Below are 20,003 nucleotides of genomic sequence, written 5' to 3'. Positions count from 1 at the left end.
ATTTACCCATCCCATTGCTGTGGTCACATTTCTCTTTTTAAAAAAGAAACTAATCTGATCATCCAGCTCCCAGTGCTTATTGCATCTGATATTCAAGCTAATTTGTTTAAATTAATTCTTTAGCACATTGTTATGAATAGACATACCCATGGCAAAGAGAATATCCTAAGAAATAATCATTCTAAAGAATTAAAAAAGTTATTTATGGCAAGGTCAAAAGAAGGATGTTATATTAATAAATGCTTTTACAAAATTCATTTCTGTTGTGTCAATTGAAGTGTGCCTTTATCACATAGTTTCCATTGGCGTTAAGTATTTTAGTAGAGCCCATATGGAAGAGATTTTTCTGTCAGCTTAGTTATCCTGCCTCCTTGTACTTCACCAAGAGATGTTTGAAAGCGCTTTTTTTTTGATAACTTTGCAGTAACAGCAGAAAGGATTTTGCTTCCATGAATATTTTCGGTAGGGATGTATCTCTTGCTCATAATCCTGGCTGACACAGCTACGTGGATTGCACCTTTGTAATACAGACCAATGATGAATTGGGTCACTTATAAAAATGTCAACGCTTCATTGGTTACAGTGTCATTTCTGCTCTACTGAGGATATCAAAATACTTGTTTGAAATTGGCTTTAGTGCAAGTTCCTTAGTATTTGTTTAATTAAACTGCAATAAGCTCCTTCATTTAGAAAGCTGATGTGCTAGTTTCGGAAGTGACAAGTATGGTAAACTGAAAATGCTGTAACATCCTACACTTTCAGGAAATGCCTAGGAAGTTAATTGCTCCAAGTTAAATCTTTTCCATAATGTTTATTTGCATTTAACTTTAGAGAACGTGTTCGATCAAAAAACAAATGTGAAGCTTGCTAATTCTGACAGAACTAGTAATCTCAAACAGAATAAGCTATATGCATCTGCAGCTGTGGATCTTTGGGTGGGTGGGAGGAAAAGCAGTAAAGGAATTGGCAAGATAAGAACGTGAATGGTTTTATTAATGTTAACATATAAATTGCTTGTATTCTTCAGGGTAGTTCATATCTCTGCTTCTCAAACGTTGGTGCTGATGTCATCTGATTCAGTAGAAATATATAAAGTGGTATGAACGTTAAAAAATCAGATAATGAAATTGTGTATACGGCCATGGTGGCCTTTGTGATTCCTGCTGATCTCTAACCACAGCTCTACGATCGCCGTTGAACAGATGGAAAAGGAAGAAAAGCAGGGACATATTTTAAAAATAGTTACTACTACTACTTAAAACCAAAGTCCCTCATTAGCATAAATATTGCTCACTCAACTTTGCTCAAGAAGAACGTAGAGGTATAAAGAACCGAAACAGCAGTAAAGTTGCTAGTTTGGCACCATGTGGAAAGGGAAGGCACCGCCCGAGCTCGGCCTGAGGAGCAGAGTCAGGTTCCCTGCTGCCTTTTCAAACTCCCTTCGGAGCAGTGTTGACCTTTAACTGACACAGCCTTTTTTTCTCCGGGCCGTGGCTGACCGAGGGTAGCTCTTTCACAGAGGGTCGGTTGAACTTCTAGGGTAAGTCACGGAGGGGTGAAGTGACTTATGTCATCACCGGCTGCAAACTCGCATCCTCCGTGACTTAGGTCTTCACCGCAGGGCAGATGCTTGGGACTGGATCTGCAACAGCGTAACCGCCGTGTTTGCCTCAGTATCCGCTGCTCAAAGCCAAAATCGGAGCTCGCACCACACTAGGAACCCACCCTACCTCCGCGCCGCCTACTGCCGCCGCCGGCGGGCGGAGCCGTTGCCCGCCGGGCCCGCCCGGCCTCGCGCCGCCGTTAACGGCTGCCGGCCCACAGCGCCCCCTGGTGGGGGGGAAGGGGGCGCGCCCGCAGCGAGGCCCCCCCCGCAGCTCACCCCTCCACCCCCCACCCCCGCCCCTTCCACCGCCGCCATTGCGCGCATCCCTCCTCCTCCGCCCGCCCCGCAGGGCGGCTGGGCGCAGGCGCAGCGGCGGCGGCGGCGGGGCGGGGCAGCGGCGCGCCGAGGGGGCGGGGTCGCGAACTCTGACCTCCGGCAGCCGGAGCCGCCACCGACAAATAAGCCCGCCGGAGAGGCCGCCGGCAGCCGGGCCCGCCAGGTGAGCGACTCCCTCGGCCTCGCGGGGGTGGCCGGCTGGCCGGCCGGCCGGGTGCGCGCCTGCGTGCTCGTGCCCGCCCGTTAACGGCTCCGTTCCCCCCCTGAGCGCGGCGCGGCGCGGGCCCCCGCCCCGCCTCAGGCCGCTCGTGGTGCCGCGGGCGGCTGCCGGCGGCGGCTCCGCGCCCCCCGACCTTTCACCTACAGGAACAGCTTGCGGCTCCCGCCGCTCCGCATCCGGGCGGCGCCGGCTGCCGCGTCCCGGGGCCGCGGCGGGGCTCCGGCCCCCGCCTCCCGGGGTGGGGGGGGGAGGGGGCGGCCGCGGGCGAGGTTCCCCTTGTGCTGGGCCCTCGCCGCCCTTCCTCCCTCCGCCCCCGCGCCGGTTGTGCGCGCCCCGCCGCAGCCATTTTGTGCGGGGCGCCGCTGTGCGGCCCCGCTGGCTGCGAAGCTGCCCCCTCCCCCTCCCCCTGCCCTGCGCCGTCTCGCCGCAGCCCCGCGACGCCTCCTTCCCCCCCCCCCCCCGCCATGGCCGTGATGGCTCCCGGGGGAGGGCAGAGGTGGAGAGCCGTCGCCTGAGGCCTGGCCGCGGGCAGGCGACAGGATGGGCCCGGGCTGAAGCGTGGCGACCGGTCCTCCTCCCTCCCTCCCTCTCTTCCTTCCCCTGCTTCCCCCCGGCGGCGGAGCTCGGCCCCGGCCCCGCGCGGGGGCCGTGTCGGGTGAGTGGCTCGCTGCCCCCCATCCTCCCCAGTCGCTCCGTGGCTGCTGGCTCCCGTCACCCCCTGGCTCGGAGCTCTTAGATGGCTCTGTGGCTCCGGGTTTGTTCTGAGTAACTCCATCTGTTACTTTTGTTGGGGCAGACAACCCCGTCACTGCACCGTATTTTTGTGTGGATGGGTGGGATTTTTTTTTTTTTGATGAACAGGAGTTGTTTGTGGGTTGTTCTTATTTCTTCCAGAGAGTATTGCTGTATGTTGTTTAAGAGAGTAAAAGCACAGCCTTTTACCTCGGGCTAAATCTATAAATTGCAGAGAGAACTGAGGAAGTGGTGTATGTTCTGCAAATAAACTAGTTTTACTATGAGATGAGTGTGGCCGTGCCATTTGAAAAACTGAGGTGGGCTTTCTTAATCTCTAATCAGAGGCTAATGAATAGTGTTAAAGGTGGACTTGGGAAAGGTGGTGTAGTAAGAAAAGCTACATCAATATCTGTCAGAAAAATAAGATGGGGGGAAGTGATTCTCATAGTTTTCTGTAGGACAGCTCCCTGTTTTCAGAATCAGCATTGTGTAGGTAGAAATAAAAAGTTCCTGCTTTAAAAAAAAAAAAAAAGTGGGGGGGGGGATACAGAAGGGGAGTCACCCAACTGCTGTATTGGGAGAACAATGTTCACCGGTGACTTTCTTCTGCAGCACTTAGTAATTTTGAATGGCTTTTTCTGTGACAACAAGTTACACCTTGAAAATAGCTCTATAAAGACTTTTTGTAGTCTACAGTAGCCAGTTGTGACATGAGATGTCCTAATCCAACAGCAGTTAGCCTGCAGCCTGCTCCTCACAGTCCTGCTTTCCTGGGGGACTTTCGTCTAAGGGAAATCCTGAAGGTCTGTGAAGTGTTTCACTTCTTCTGTCTGAAGCTCTTTCTTCAGAGACATTGCAGTCCCTCTCCTATCACATGAGCAAATCTTGTGATGTGATAGTGAACAAGGGTGTGTGCACACGCATGGTCATGTGGGGGACATGACTGAGATCATCTGATGGGCAGAAAGTGGGGTCTTCAGATGCTTCTGTAGTTCATGTAGCCTGCCTCATCTGGATAGACACCACTTGCTAAGTCTGCTAAATTCTGCAATGACAGATTAAGAGGATGCTTCTCACAAGATAACTCACAATAGGTCTATTATCTAGCTATAACTTTTTCCCTCAACACTTGGGGCACTTAATATTTTTGTTTTTCTTATATTTTAATGTAAAAAGTTCTTCTGAAGGGGAAGAAATTGGTGGGAGTTCTGATCTTTTAAGAACAAGCCTAGCCCAGGCTAGGCTGAGGGGGTTGTTTTAGTTTTAAGTCTACCTTGTTTTTCTTATCAAACTTCCTAGCCTCTGAAGACAAAGCCTAAAGCAGCCAATGTAACTGTGAAATTGACTCAGGTGGTGGGGTGGGGTGTGTTTGGACTAGGTGACCTCCAGAAGTACCTTTCAATGTGAATTATTTCATGATTGTATTCTGTGATTAAAGAAGTATTGAAAGAAATGAGCACTGATACTGTAGCATGCCATTAAACAGTTCAAGTGCAAAATATAATTACAAAATGCCTAAAGCTGATATGCTAGTCCAGTAAAAATTGATTTTCATTCCTAATACGAAATCTAAATATTTAGACTGGCAAGATCAATCTGCTTTTCTCTTTGCTGATATTTAATTTTCATTTTGTCTTAATGTGTGCTTATAGTATTATATAATTAAAATTTATGCAGCCAGTGAAGTTGCTGTAATTTCTTTACGCTTCATGAAAGACAGCAGTTTTCCTAAAGAAGATAAGCTGTGTCTCATAGCAGTATTGGGGGGAGGAAAAAAAACCCCAGACTTGTCCTTAGTATAGGGGCCTCTTCTGTGTAGAAGGAATATAGTGGTGTTGTGTCGAACTTGTACATGTTTGTTCTACTGGCGAAAGAACTCTGGATTTCAGTTGTCACTGCTACAGCCTGTGGGAGGACAACAGAGGATAGGTATTCTTTTCCTGCATTAGCAGCCATCCTGGCTTAAGCGGTTCAAATAGTAAGCCTTTGCTAACCTCAGTTTTGATTGGAACAGGTTAGGGAGCTCTCATTTGAGTAGCTGCTTTCACGAACCTATGGGGTTATTAACATCCAGCATAGGGGAAATGGTGAGCAGTGGGGGGCAGGCGTGGGGACAGTAGACTCTGACTGGCACAGCTGTCTGCATAAGCTTTTTAGTCACACTCAGACTGCAACTTGGGAGTGGAGTACGTAGCTATATATATGTATGTATATATTCTTTTTTTCAAGGCATCAAGGAAAACAAAACAATACCCAAGTTCCATTCTGGTGATACAAAAAGTTCAAAGTAGACTTGCAAAACAATTTGGTTAAATGACAACCATTTTGAGGCGATTATTCCTCAGTGGTGTCAGACTGCTTTTACCAATTTAAACTTGTACATGTACATTAGTGGCATACGGTAGACTGTCACAAAAGAGTATTTCATCAATGTGAGTATGGCAGATAAAACTGCAAAGGTGCAGTTAACCGAATTCTTATTGTGTGTGTAGTCCTGTCCATATCCTTGTCCTTCAGTCATCAGCCTTTGATTCCAGAGGTTATTGCATTAGAGAGTACCAACCATATTCTCAAAGTAACAAAGGAACAAAGGATTTATCTTCTGAAGAATCAGAGGTCTTTGTTTCCAATTCTGTGATGTTGTGGGATATGTTTTGCGTTGTGAGAGTCCCGTGTAGTGCTACAGATCTTGTAAGGAAGTACATTCCTTTCTGAAAATTATGGTATAAGAACTGCCATTCTACACCAATACTTAAATTAATTTTGTTACTTTGGGTCAGGCCTTATTTGAATTAATTCTGTTCAACTTGGTAATAATGCACTTTGGGCTAAGCTGTGAATTTTGCCCTTATAGGAGTAAACCAGTAACTTAAAAAAACCCAAAAACCCTAATATTATCATACTAATTATAATTAATTGTTATGTCACCTCAAATAAGTTGGGGTGTCTGTTTATAGCCTGACAATAACTGTGCTGTGAAAACTGCCCCATTTATTTTGGTAATAGGTTTCTTTTGAAGTATTGGCAGGACAGTGTAAGTGTCAACATGACTAATGCTTTCACTCTTGACTGACTTAATCTGAATATTTTTTTCCAGAGTGCTTTGCATACCATCTCTGTTTATCTCATATCTAGCTACCAAAACTTCTCTGCTTTTTTTTTCTAATATAGTTCTGTATTCTTACTTTAAAAGATTTGGCATAATAAATGATGTTTCTGCTCACAGCCTAATGCAAAATTTTCATGAGCTGCTCAATAGTCAAACTTATTTTCAGGTTCAAATAAAAAGCTACTTTAAATTGCAAAATGGTAGATTTTCCAGTTTGCATGTTAAATGATAGCTTCCTAATTTATAGAGATAGCATGAGTTTTTGAACATTTTATGACAAAAACATAGGTAACAAACGCCAGGAGGAGGAGGCGGATGTTAAATAACCTTACTGTGAAGCCACGGGGGTGGGGGGGGAAGAAATCTCTTGGAGTTATGGATACTTAATTAAACTTTGAGTGATCTTACAAACAGAAGGTGATGCTGGAAGTCTTTGGGACCAGTACTCTGCCCTTCTTAGTGTTAGTGCAATGCATGTTTTAGGCGTTGCAATATGTACCACTGTTTGTAGGAAGAAGGGGAGGGGGGAAAAAAGCTTGCCCTCTAACAAAAATTACTCTGTGCAGTTGATAAAATTAAAAGTCTGGGAAGAGGAGGATGAAGATGGTATTTATCCAGAGTGAACCATATTGGCCCCGGTTCACTGGAAGGATGTCTGCAAAACTCCATCTTTTTTCCTGAAGGAAATTTCTGTGAAATACAGGAACATGTGCAAGTTGCAAGGGGAGAGGTATAAGTAGTACTGTTTAAGTTGTAGGTTTGAAAGTCCTTTCTGTAGAATAGCTTCAGACTACCTTGCCTGGGACTGTAGTTCAGTGAATGCTCCAAGCAATAACGTCACATCACACCTATGAGTGCAATGGGGTGTTATACATAAGGTGGTGTGACAATAGGCACTTCTTCCAAAAGAAAAGGTCTTATTCCTGCTTTCCTCTGCTTTTCTTGTGTCACACAGAGCAATTATTAGCTACAGGGTGAATAGATTCAGAGCATCAGCTTACCTTGAAGTTGTACAACCGCTAGACTGAATACAAAGAGGGAGAAAAATCATAGCTAGGAGTGCGGCTGCCCCTTTGCCTGAAATGGTGCAACAGTGCCACAGTGGGTGTAATGCCAGATCCACCGTGTGTTCTGAAAGGCGTATTCGTGCTCGTTGTCTTGCGTTAGCATAGTCTATGCACGGCTTTGCAGTAGTCAGGTAGGAGAACTGACCTGGCTGAAATTAATCCAGTAAGGGGGATGAGGGAGTCTTCAACCAGATGAATTTCCTGATCTGGTTTGCTGTGCAGCTTCAGCCTTCCTACAGGGAACCAGTTCAGTTTTTTGTGTGTAACCATGGCAGATTTTGGCAGCTTCAAGTGGAGATGCAGTCTGTGACTGTAGCTATAAAAGACATCTTGACCTGATTAAATAGCCCCCTCCTTACCTAGCGCCGGTGCTTATGTGAACGGATTCAGCTTGCAGACAGCCCCCTTCCCACCACCCTGCCTGCCCCCAGTTTCTTGTGGGGCTGGTGAGTTGAATCAACTCTGTAGGGGTTCAGGCAAGTTCTAGAGAAGGTATAATGAAAGCAGTTGGAGCACAGGGCTGAAAGTGAGGCCTCTCCTTTGGTGGCCCAAATTGTAAGAATGACTGAATGGTTTCCTGAAAGTTCATCGTAGCAATCCTGTTTCCTCACCATTCCTCCCACTGTAGTGCTTGCTTATGTAAAAAATTAAACACAGCAGTTTTAAAGCAGTAAGAGCAAGGACTTAAAATGAATTGTACAGCCATGCTTGCAAATACATCTTTTTCTCGGTTGGTATATGCCTTCTACTTACTCCCTTATGCTTTCACAAGTGTCCAGTCTTCCCTTGCTTGCCTGCAATTCTAGCTACTTCAGTTTTCTATCTCTTACAATACGTGTATTCTCTACATCTTGATGTCATGCAAATAAGCAGCATCTAACTGCGTGTCAAGCACTGCATAAATATTCCTTAGTTCATTGATGAAGAGAATGTTACTCCTTTAAGTCTGCCAACTGTTCTACCATCTTGAGCAATATGGTTTATAGAATAATAATCCAAGAATAGCTTGTTTAGGTTCCTGTGTTCACTGAGATTTTTTTTTTTGTATGCAGTTTTGAGCCAGAATAGCATCATTTGTTTCACAAATGTATTTGGATTCCTTGGCTTGATTTATTATTTATAAAGCACTGCAGAATACTATTCCTAATTTTAAAAAGCCTTGGTGTTTAAAACAAGTAACAAAACCCCTAACTGTCACATCTAGACATAGAGTGATTTTTTTTTTTTAAATATCTTTCATTTTACCTACAGCTCTTCATTAAACAAGTTCTGTGTAGGTTGTGCTAAATTCTTAATTAGGACAAGGTGACATTTGACAATGAAAATGAAGGCTAGTTTCTGTTTTAAGATATGGAGCACATGTAAGCCCAATGTGATGACCTGAGCTAGGATAGCAAATCCTTAGTTAATTTTCTGAGATCTGTTGGAATCATTTACTACTGCAGTAGTATGACTATAAAAACAGCTTAAGACAATTTCTTCTAAGAGGAATTTTCTCCCTGGCTATCTTTCCGCTATGATAACTTCTTGAGCTTTTCTAAAAATTGTTAATCTTCTCATACGTATCTTTTCTGTGATATAAGAGCAGAAAGAAAGGTTCACAGTAACTTGTTCCACCATAAAAAAACTAGTTCAGATGCTCATACCTCAAAAGTATGTGCAAAGTTCTTCCTAACTACATTAGTTTAAGTGCACATCTGATCTTTTACTGGTATGTATTCCACAAGTAAATTAATGTCAGAAAAGACCCTTATGTTAACATGCATGCATTCCATGCATATATGGAGTCAAACTGGTTTGACAGCATTAGCAGAATAAATGAAACTACTAACATTTTACAAGCATTGTTTTTGCAGCAGTAAGACTATACTGGTAAGTACTGTGACGGGGTTTTGTGTGTATGTGTTTTTAAAGTAAACTCAAGACCTTGGGTGGACAAAATTTTGGCATGTTGTACTTCATACTGATGCAGTTTGTTCTCCTTCCTTTAAAGGGTGTTATATCAGAGTCAAGATACGTTATAGTGATGCAACTATAGCAGCAGTGCAATGTAATGTAACAGACCAAGAGACATTACCGTTTCTATCAGGTAGAGAGTCCAAATATCAAATGATACTCCTACTGCTATGGAATTTAAATTCCTCAGTCTATACTGGTATAGTATTTTTTTTATCCCATTAGCAGGAACTTCATACTGCGATCATTAAAATTGTACAACTTTTGTCTCTGGACAAGGGCATGAATTAAACATTGATGTCTTCTGGATATAGCTCTACCAGTGGATAGGGTCGTGTTCCTGACTGTTGGCTCTCACGTGTGCTGGCCGCTCTCACAGGAGCGCTTTTAACCGATTTCAGTTGAAGTAAGCCAAACGCAAACAATTTAAATAGTAGTTCTTTGCTAACTTATCTTGATTAAAACATTGGGAAAATGCTGGCATATGCAAACTAAGCAAGAGGCAGACAATGTGGTTGAATGGTTAGTGCAAGCTGACGAATCTCTTCCACTGACACAGTGGCTCATGGAGCTACTTGTTTAAAGTAGCGATGGAACACCGTTGGCAATGATGCCAGGTTCAGCACCAACAAGTTTGGGCTAACGCTAATGGCAGTGAAGTATTTAAAAATAATCTTGACTCTGCCTGCTAAGAAGGCTCACTGACTCATTTAGTGGGGGCATAAATGAACAATATTTGCATAGGGTCTACACACAGAAAGAGATTAAAAATTACATTTTATTTATGAGTCTGAAGATTAAGGAGACATACAATAAAAGCCTTTTGAGTAATATAGAAAAGATCTAATGCCTATCTTTAATCAAAATACCTGCTTTTAGATGCTTTTTCTAATAGATGGGACTAGGGAGACTGAGATGTTCAGAAGGAAATAGATGGATTCTTTCAATGGGAGTTAGTTTCTGTTTCACAGGTCTTTGAAAGAGCTTCATTTTTTTTATTTAATTATATGGGAAATAATATTGTTAAGCACTCAAGAAATAGCTTCAAAAACACATGCAGTGATTATACCTGCTAAAGTAGGTCTAATCAGTATAAATACAGGTGCTAATGTTTGTGTTACTCTTTACCTAGAGTAATAGAAGAGTGGCCTTACCGAGTTGGATATCTTCCAAGAAAGTGATTTTTCCCTGGCCCCAGAAATTTACCATTGATGAAAAAATGTACGAACTGCTCACCACAATCTGATGGGATACACAGCTGCAAAAGAAAATATTGGACAGTTGGGGAGGTGGTGATCTAATCGTGTTGACAGTCTAGATGTTGTCAGTTTTCTATAAGCAGCACGTCTCCTTTAAGAAGAATTGAAGGAGGATTGTGTGTTAGTTTTATGTAGTTTTAGAAAGAGTCTCTGTAGTCTTAATGGCTGCTTTTACAGAAGGCCAAAGTTACAGAAGCAAGTCCTTTGGGTGTTTAAGCAGAGAATGGTATTATTGGCTAAACGGTCACAGGGCAAAGCATTTCTTTATCACTTCACTTTCACTCTGAAGGTTCTGAGAAATAAAGGCAAGGAACTTAAGTCTGATGTGAGAAAGGGAAGCCAGTAGAGCAGCTGAATGAAAGAGATGTCATGGTAAAATCAGTGAGTGAGGAAAATAATTTGCAAGAGTATTCAGAGTGGGATATGGGGTAAAAATTAATTAGTTAAGCTTTGCTAACAACTTTTCATAGCGTTTGATATATTGGCAGGAGCTTTAGCTCTCTCTTTCCCCTTCTTGGAGTAATAATATTATAGTCTGCAGTTCATTCTTTTTCATATATTTAATTATGGAATCTTTTAAAAGGGTCATAAAAACATGTGCAGTTTTTCATGTTGTGCTCTCCCGATTTCTTTTTGAATTCCAGATCTTACTGCTTTATTCTTGTAGATAGTATTAGAAAGGAAATACAAACATGATTAGAAATCTTTAGCATCTGGATAAAGGCTGGTTTATCTTGACTAGTCTTGTTCCCTTGAAAGGAAAGTAAAACAGTCTGAATCAGTTATTTGATTCAAATCTACTTATTTTCTATACTAGTAGTAAAAAACATTTATGCTACCCGATGAATGCCTTGGAAGTATGTGACATGGTTTGGACAGGTCTGGAATAAAGAAGTATCTCTGAATTCAATTCACTTTACATAGGCAGCTTGAAGTTTACTTGCAGTTATTGAAGCTCCAAACTCAAACTGTGGAAGAAGTTAATCTGAATCTTTTTGTTTACTGAGAAATGTAAGAATTGTTCTAAAGCATTTAGAGAAGATTTCCCAGATAACTCCAAGTTCAGAATGTATTAATCGCAAGACTTTCATGAAGCAATTGAATATTTTTGAGTTTTGGCTAGAGAGATTCAGAAAAATAACCTTCTAAAACATGAAAGTATGTGGTGCTAAATATGTTTTAGCTTTTTTTCTTGTATTATATAAGCCTACATTTTCTTTCTGTTTGTTTAATTCATTACAGGCATCTCTAAAGAGTGATTATGCATACCTGATGTGAAATATAACTTAGATACCTTAGGTAAGCTAAAGGTGAACTATTAAACTTCTTACATCTGTTCCAAGGTTGCTTAAGGAGTTGTCTGTAGTCTCCGCCTCTCTAATGTCAGGAGGCATAGACTAACATATTCAAAGAGGCATAGTCTAACATATTCAAAGAGGCAGTCTTGCTGCTTTGCAGAACTGGAAGTGGTGCTTTTCTGACTCCACAGTGAGCTTCTTCAGCTAAATAGGCTGAAAATAAAGGGTGCAGTCTTACAGTGCAGATGAACTGAATTAACAGCTTCCCCACTATTAAAAATGCAAAGGGAATTTTACCTCCTTTCTCATCTTCCTTCTTACTCCCTCCCTTAACATCTAACCACACGTTCTCGCTTTTGCCTGCTCTGGAATTAATTTGATTGCAAAGCAAATTGATTTAGCGTGCTTACTTAGCAGATGTTTGGTGCTTTTCTGTCTTTTTAGTGAGTTAGATGGGTTTACTGTGTGATCAGGGGACCAGCAGAGCTTACTCAAGATGAACAGGACCTCCTTCCCACAGGTAGTTCTGCTCAAGCTGCCTTTGAAACCATATCCTGACTCTACAAATCAGAAAGAAATTTCTGCCAGTTCAGTTTCTTGAACTGACTCCTTGGAAGGTTAGATGTATACCAATACCAGCACAAGGACAAGATTAAGAAATAAGGCAAAAATGGGGGAATAGGATAGGAATGCCTGTTTCATCTAGCTGTTTCATCAGTTTACTTGTGGCATTAAATGATGACCGAAAGTTTGTAAATTAAGCACTGAAGTTTGTGTGTTTTTTGCCAGTGTAGATGGTGTTCTTCAGAGCAAGCTCTCTCAGTGCACTGGATTTTAACATAAAGCATTTAAGTGCAGAGTAAAACTGTTATGAGCGCTGAATTGGTCAATTAGTGCTCTTGTGTTTAGGGGTTACAAAATTTAAAAAAAAAAAAAAAAGGGAGGGGGGGAGAAAAGGCCTACTGTGCTCATGTTTATGCACCTTGAAGCTGCAAGTGTCAAAATTTAAGTGCATGGGAATTTCAGCTCTTCAGGCCAAAATTAAGCCTCCGGTCTTTACTTTTTCAAGAGCTCTGTTGCCTAATCAAGAGCATCTGCACAACCCCTGATGGTTAGCAGTCCTAGCTGTCATCCCACCTATAGTACACAGATGGCTGAGCTGCTGTTGAGCCAGTTGCTGAGCAATACTGTTTACTGCATGGCATTTTAACACAAACAGTAATGATAAACTTCAGAATGATACAGTGGTCTCTGATGATTCACCATCCGACCCACATGTACACTAGGAGTGAGAAAACTAGATGGAGGATTAATTCAATAGGGTATTATAAGCAGAGATAGCATAGCTTGGAAGAGCTGTTAAATTAAGAGGTTTCAGACTGATCAATTCTTGCTTCTAAGAACTGTTGTAGGAGTGAGATACTGATTACTAAGGAGGATTAATCTGCAGGTGGTTCTTGCATGCAGAAAGAAATTTCACTTTCTAAAGTGAAGCCAGAATAAGATCATATCCTCCTAATCAGTGTAACTTCATAGATCAGGCCTGATGTACATCGGTCTTAAAAACTCATCTGTGTTAAATAATTCTCAGGGGGATATATTGGCATATATCAATTTTAAATGGTCGTAGTTTAATTTTGTGTACAGACTCTTTTCTGCACAGAAGCTTAAAGATGCAATATTGCAATAGTATAAACACGCCAATATGTTCTGTACCTTGAAGAGGACTAACTTAAACTAAGTTTATAAATTTAACAATTTGCAAGTCTGACTGATTTAAATTTCACAGCCTCTCCATAAAAGGGTTTATTAGCGTTTATAAATGAAGCACTTACAGCTCTGTAGTATAACCTCAAAAACTTATAGAGACAAGCTCAGTACCCTCTTAGAGCTATATATGTAGTCATACACGTACACACAGTTATTGTAATTTTAGTTGTAATGTGTTTAGTTGTTATATTTGTTGAGGCATCTGGTTTTTCAGTATTGGTTATAATAACTGCATGTCAGAGGTTCCCTGGGGACAAGAGAGGAAGGCTTGGAGAAAGGAAGACTCTCCCTTGGTTGAGGAGGATCGAGTTAGAGATCGTTTGGGCAAACTTGACATCCACAAATCCATGGGCCCCGATGGGATGCACCCATGAGTGCTGAGGGAGCTGGCGGATGTTATTGCTAGGCCACTCTCCATCATCTTGGAAAGGTCCTGGAGATCAGGAGAGGTGCCTGAGGACTGGAAGAAAGCCAATGTCACCCCCGTCTTCAAAAAGGGCAAGGAGGAGGAGCCAGAAAACTACAGGCCCGTCAGCCTCACCTCCATCCCTGGAAAGGTGATGGAACAACTGATGATGGAGGACAAGAAGGTGATCAGGAGTAGTCAGCACAGATCCACCAAAGGGAAATCATGCTTGACCAATCTGATAGCCTTCTCTGATGGGATGACTGGCTGGGTAGATGAGGGCAGAGCAGTGGATGTTGTCTCCCTGGACTTCAGCAAGGCTTTTGACACAGTCTCCCATCACATCCTCCTAGGTAAGCTCAGCAAGTGTGGGTTGGATGAGTGGAGAGTGAGGTGTATTGAGAACTGGCTGGAAGGCAGAGCTCAGAGGGCTGTGGTCAGTGGCGCAGAGTCTAGTTGGAGGCCTGGAGCTAGCGGTGTCCCCCAGGGGTCAATACTTAGTCCAGTCTTGTTCAATGTATTCATCAGTGACCTGGAGGAAGGGACAGAGGGCACCCTCAGCAAGTTTGCTGATGATAAACTAGGAGGAGTGGCTGACACACCAGAAGACTGTGCTGCCATTCAGAGGGACCTGGACAGGCCGGAGAGTTGGGTGGAGAGGAACCTCCTGAAGTTCAACATAAGCAAGTGCAGGGTCCTGCCTCTGGGGAGGAATAACCCCATTCACCAGGACAGGCTGAGGACTGACCTGCTGGAAAGCAGCTCTGCAGAGAAGGACCTGGGAGTGCTGGTGGACAGCAAGCTGAGCATGAGCCAGCAATGTGCCCTTGTGGCCAAGAAGGCCAAGGGGATCCTGGGCTGCATTAGGCAGAGTGTTGCCAGCAGATGGAGGGAGGTGATCCTGCCCCTCTCCTCAGCCCTGGGGAGGCCTCCCCTGGAGTACCGCGCCCAACTCTGGGCTCCCCAGTCCAAGAGAGACATGGCACTCCTGGAGAGAGTCCAGCGGAGGGCTACTGAGATGATGAGGGGACTGGAGCATCTCTCCTCTGAAGAAAGGCTGAGAGAGCTGGGCCTGTTGAGCCTGGAGAAGAGAAGACTGAGAGGGGATCTCATCAATGTGTATGAGTATCTGAAGGGAGGGTGTTGAGAGGATGAAGCCGGTCTCTTCTCAGTGGTGCCCAGCAACAGGACAAGAGGCAATGGGCAGAAACTGAAACACAGGCAGTTCCATTTGAGTCTAAGGAAAACTACTGTGAGCACTGGCACAGGTTGCCCAGAGAGGTTGTGGAGTCTCCTTCCTTGGAGATATTCAAAACCCGCCTGGACGCGATCCTGGGCAATGTGCTCTAGATGACCCTGCTTGAGCAGGGAGGATGGACTAGATGATCTCCAGAGGTCTCTTCCAACCTTGCCCATTCTGTGATTCTGTGGTTTGCTTAATGTTTTGTGTTGAGTACCAACATGGTTTTCAGGGCTGTCTGCTACTCGAGGTAGTCAATAGTCTAGGCTGTATCTATATCAGATACTAGATTTCTTTCCAGAAGTTTTCCGTTGCTAATAATAATACAATTGTAGCAGGAAGAGCACTGACAGTTTGCAGTTTTATTTTAGTAGGCTGAGCTAAGGAACAGCTAGTTAATAGTCCTTGCAAGCTATTAAAAGTGTTCTGTCAATTTACCCTGGCAACTCTTTGTTGTTGCCTGCCTGTGGTAGCTGCAGATTCTTACTCAGGTGAGTATATTCCTCTTCTGTTGTATATATGCCCCACATGCTTCTGGTCAGAAGGTTTGTCTGGCTTTGACAGCTGGTTCTGCACCCGTGGGCTAAGTTTCCTTGTGCTTATTCCAGACAGTGTGAAGAGGAAGGGCAGCCTATTCTCCAGATTCCTCTTCATTGTAAGAGTTCAGTCTTGTTTGTATGCTTGAAGTACTCTATTCAAGCGGTGAGAGGCAGATGGCTCTTTTGGATAAAGTTGCAATTTCACTTCTGATTGGGTTTTTTTGCCTCTCTCTCTGAAAGTTACTTTCCTTGTGGCTGGAACATCATAGTTTACTGCATGTGTATTCCTCCACTGTTTTGTTGTAAAGTAAAACATGACAGTTTAAAAACTTTCAGCATTTATTTAAGCTAGCTTGTTTTGCTAATACATCTTAGCTGTGAGGGAGTAGCATGCAGTTTAGAGGAACTAAGCAGTGGGTGCAGTGTGTGTTTCCTTAAAACACATACCACTTGATTCCCAAGATCACGTGTTATTTCCTACCAAAACAGCACTGCAGACGCGTGCATCTGAACTGCACAATGGTTTAACTTGCAACACAGAATGACAGGATGAATAGTTGAAAAGCTTTGTGTTTTGATTTGAGGCTTGTGTCTCAACAGGTTTAGGACATATATAGATTTGTACTTCAAGCTCATAGCTGGTGAATCCATGACTAACTATGATCAAGAGTTTAAGTTTCAAGTTGTATTTTCTGCTTATTTTTGCAGTGTTTATACTAAGCTACTTGTAAGGAGCTAAAGCAAATAACTTTTTTTTTCTCCTAAGATGCACTATTAGGGATAGGATCTAGCATTATGTTGAAACTAACATTCTTAAAGGTGACCTTATGTGATGGTTGAGCTTCTTGATGATGAATACGTTGTTTGTTATGCTTTATTGAGGGATTGTTTCTGAGAGCTATACCTTTTGTAGGTCATTCTCTAAAGATTATAGTTGTTGAGGAAAAACCTCCTTAAATGTGTTTTGAATGGAGAGAGTATGTTCTTCAAGTCCTGAGATAGCTGAGTTTTGAAAGCTCTTGTAAACATGGACTACTCTTTCTTGGTTCTGAGAATCACATCTCAAAATCTTTTTTGACCAGTAAAATTCTTCTGATTGGGGGAAGAGAGGGGGGTTATTTTGTTTAAGGAGTATTGATCTAGTTGGGCTTTCAAAGTCCATTGTAATTTCATTAGGTATTTGTTGAACAATCATTAAATCTTTTAAAGCATTTTGCTTTTAAAGCAGTTTATGAATGGATTTGCTCATCAGTGCCCTTTCAGTTTAAAATTTGCTCTATTTTCATGGCATTTGGACTGTATTGCCAGAGTTCAGTATGTGCTGGGGGCTGTAACTGCACCACTTTATTTTGTTCCAAACTCCTCCTTCCTTTTTCTCATCTCTAATGTAGAATTCTTGCAGAAATCAGACATCAGGACATGGAGTCTCTTTTAGAGAGCCTCTTCCGCTGTTCTCTTAGGAGCAATATTAGTATATTTTCTTTTACTCTTAACGCCTAAGAATAAAGGAAGGTTATGGCCAGTTCTGGCTTCGGGAGCACTGAATATTTTAAGTGTTTTTTTAGTTCTGGGTGGCAATACTGGCTCTTACTTATTCTTTGAATTAATGTAAAAATACCTGTGTTCTTACAGTCATGTGTTTTGCTGACAAGAGGTATTTCTTGTTACACACAGGTGTTACACCAGTACAGAATTCTGCCATTACCAGTAAAAATTCTCACTAAAATACTTCTAGTGAGTATTTGGCAATATGGCAAAATAGTTGAGAAGACAGTACAAGTTTTACGTTATCTGAAATGCGCTCTCGTTAAACAGAGATCCACAGCAAATTTCCGTCTTTGTTCTTCAACTGCTCACTTCCTTGGGACTCTAAGTTGATATGAACTCCCACCGCCCCCAAAAAGTTTGCTACAGCAAAGATATGTCTTTTTCAGGCCAAAATCAACAGCACAAGCTTTAAATACACCCTAAAACACAGGTGAGAGTTTACCTTATGAGTATGTGCTATGCTGCATACACATAGCCCAGTAAGAAAGACTTTTTTCTTTCCCAGAGTGTGCAGGGTGATTTGTCTGTCAGCCCGTGGAGCATCATCTGGCTGTGAAAACATAGTTCTCATAGGTGTCAAGTCCCCAGGAGTCATGGACTTGCTACTGCAGATCCGTTAATTTTGCTGGCTCTTGGGATCATCAGAAAATTCAGACAGAATATGGCTGGAATGGTCTGGCCATCCAGCTTAAACAAACCAATTTTGTTTTTTGGATCTGGTAAAGCTTCCTGTTTAAATCCTCATCTGGTGTCTGTCCTCTGGGCAAAGTAACATGGCTTCTCCATTGCAGCGTGTCTTGGAAGAAGCCACCAGACAGTACAGCTTTTGTGCTCACTGTTGTTCTAGCTAAGACTCAGATTTGTAGGGCATTCTTCTAGCTTATTCATAGAGCTTGCAGAGAGGATAAAACTTGCCCCTTTTCCCTTTTAAACTGCATTAAATATTCCTAGCAATTAGGTCATTGTGCTAACCATTTTAAAAGCCTACTCCAGTGGATTTAGAAGATTTAGACGCTTCTTTTAGAAGTATTGGAGATTTGTATGTCAAAATATATTGTTTTATTCCAGTAAATGTTATCTATTAAAGCTGTTCTACAGCCAGCATTTAAGTAGATGTAAATACTTTCTAATGCCTTAGTTACTTGAAGTAGTGACCGCAAGTGGAATATGCATCTCAATAAGCACTTAATATTACCGTAACAGTTACCTTACTGTAACTGTTGTTCTCTGGGCTACAGTATCAGTATATATCGTATCACCTGTCATACTTTCCTAGTAGCACAGACGCTTATAAAACCTGGTATCTCTGCTGATGAAATAAAGGATTTCTTAGTTTTTTCCCGCCCTTTTATGTTCTGAAGTGGGTGGTGAGGCATGTGGGCCCACAGGCTTGGCCCTGGTAAGTATGCACGGCCAAGACTGCAAACTTGATGTACCTGTATGCCATGTCTGCACAAAAGCTGTGGAACACAAGACTTGGAGGATAACGCCAGTTCAGACTAGTGTATCTTCTTTACATTTGTGTTGCTAAGTGTAGTTTGGTTCTGTTAAAACTGGCAGGGAGGAATGAGAAAAAATATAAAATGTACATAATTTTGTGAACTGTTTTGTTCTTGAACTTGTTGAAGTGAAAATCCATATCGTTTCAAATCAGAGTTCTGACTTAGGATACATTTGAATTCTGATCAACGAAGATGAATGTGCAGTTGTTTAAAAATAACAGTACTTTCAAGAGAGAAAGTCTGAACTTTTTGTTGAATCTTAGTGGTTATTTTATTTATTTATTTTTTCCACCTGTCCAAAGTGTAATCGCTATAAACTCTGAATGGCTGCCTTCTAACTTGTTAGGGTGTTAATAGATTGCATATGCAACTTATGTATATAGTGCACAAAGTGCATGGGGAGGATTTTTTTTAAGAATTTAGCGAAGCAATATCTGGCTGACGAAGGCATATTAAATGTTCCTTACAGACCTGTATTTGCAGAAATGTGGGTTATAGCTGTAATCCAGTCTGGGTATGTCATTAAACATTTTGTATTAGGCTACACTTTGCAAAAAATGGATGAAGTTCCCTATCCTGGAAGATTTACTGTTAAATAACAATAATGAACTATTTATATTAGCTAATGAAAGATGGGGGCCAGAATTTGGCCTCGGGAAAAGCTCAAGGAAAATACCGTTGAAGAAGCTTTGCTTGCTTGCTTGCCTATCAGACGTGAGCTCGGAGACCAAATGCTTCATCAGCACCGCAGGGAAGAGCTGGGCTGGCAGGGGAAGTCGATGAAGGAAGCAATCAGGACTGAAGCGTAACGAGCTGGGCAAGGCAAAAAACTGATTAAAAATAAGTAGCCCTGGAAAAGTGAGGACACATTAAATGTACTGTCATCAGTTATTTCAAAGAATTTGAAGAGAGAAGGATACTATGGTTATAGCTACAGGAGAAAATGTTTTTCTTCCTAAACATCTTAAAATGTCGTGGAGCAACCGGAGTGTGCTGCTGCAGCAGGGAAGGTGTGAGCCGGGGCGACCATGGGGCCAGCCTGGCCGTGCTGTCCCCAGCGAGGCGCAGCCCCTGGGGACCCACGCGAGCAGAGCAGGGCAGCAGCCAGGCCTGTGCGCAGGCCACAGCAGGGCCGCGGGATGGACCTGGGGCACCAGCACCCAGACCCCGTGTCAGGGGAGAGCCTGCAGGGCCCTCTGGGGCACGTGGGGTCCAGACACAAACAAAGGGAATAATAAGCTCATGTTTCCAGTGTGCGTTCAACTAAATTGTGAAGTCCAACAGTGAAGCCGATTTTAAGGATATCAGTGTATTCAGTAACTGTTGGAAGAGAATAAAATCTTTTTTATTCACTTTGCATAGTGCAGAGTCGGGGGGGGAAAACTTTTATAATGTTGAATAATTCATGATTG

General features: G+C 42.6%; 1 protein-coding gene across 7 annotated transcripts in view; it reads left to right on the top strand.

The window, feature by feature from the left end:
• The first annotated feature begins 1,986 nt into the window (after positions 1–1,986).
• The window catches only part of NR2C1 (nuclear receptor subfamily 2 group C member 1), a 55,923-nt gene continuing 37,906 nt past the window's right edge, over positions 1,987–20,003 (top strand). For 2 of the 7 annotated variants that reach the window (XM_068937854.1, XM_068937822.1), the window contains exon 1: positions 1,991–2,105. The gene's annotated coding sequence lies outside the window, so the exon portion shown is untranslated. Of the gene's footprint in view, positions 2,106–2,471; positions 2,818–20,003 lie in introns of those variants that run through there. The other 5 variants (XM_068937846.1, XM_068937862.1, XM_068937872.1 and 2 more) reach the window with 5 other exon arrangements.

The sequence above is a fragment of the Struthio camelus genome, chromosome 1 (assembly GCF_040807025.1).
Source record: "Struthio camelus isolate bStrCam1 chromosome 1, bStrCam1.hap1, whole genome shotgun sequence".
Lineage (NCBI taxonomy): Eukaryota > Metazoa > Chordata > Aves > Struthioniformes > Struthionidae > Struthio > Struthio camelus.
Note: the sequence above shows the minus strand (reverse complement) of the source record. Positions and strands in the feature narration are given on the sequence as shown.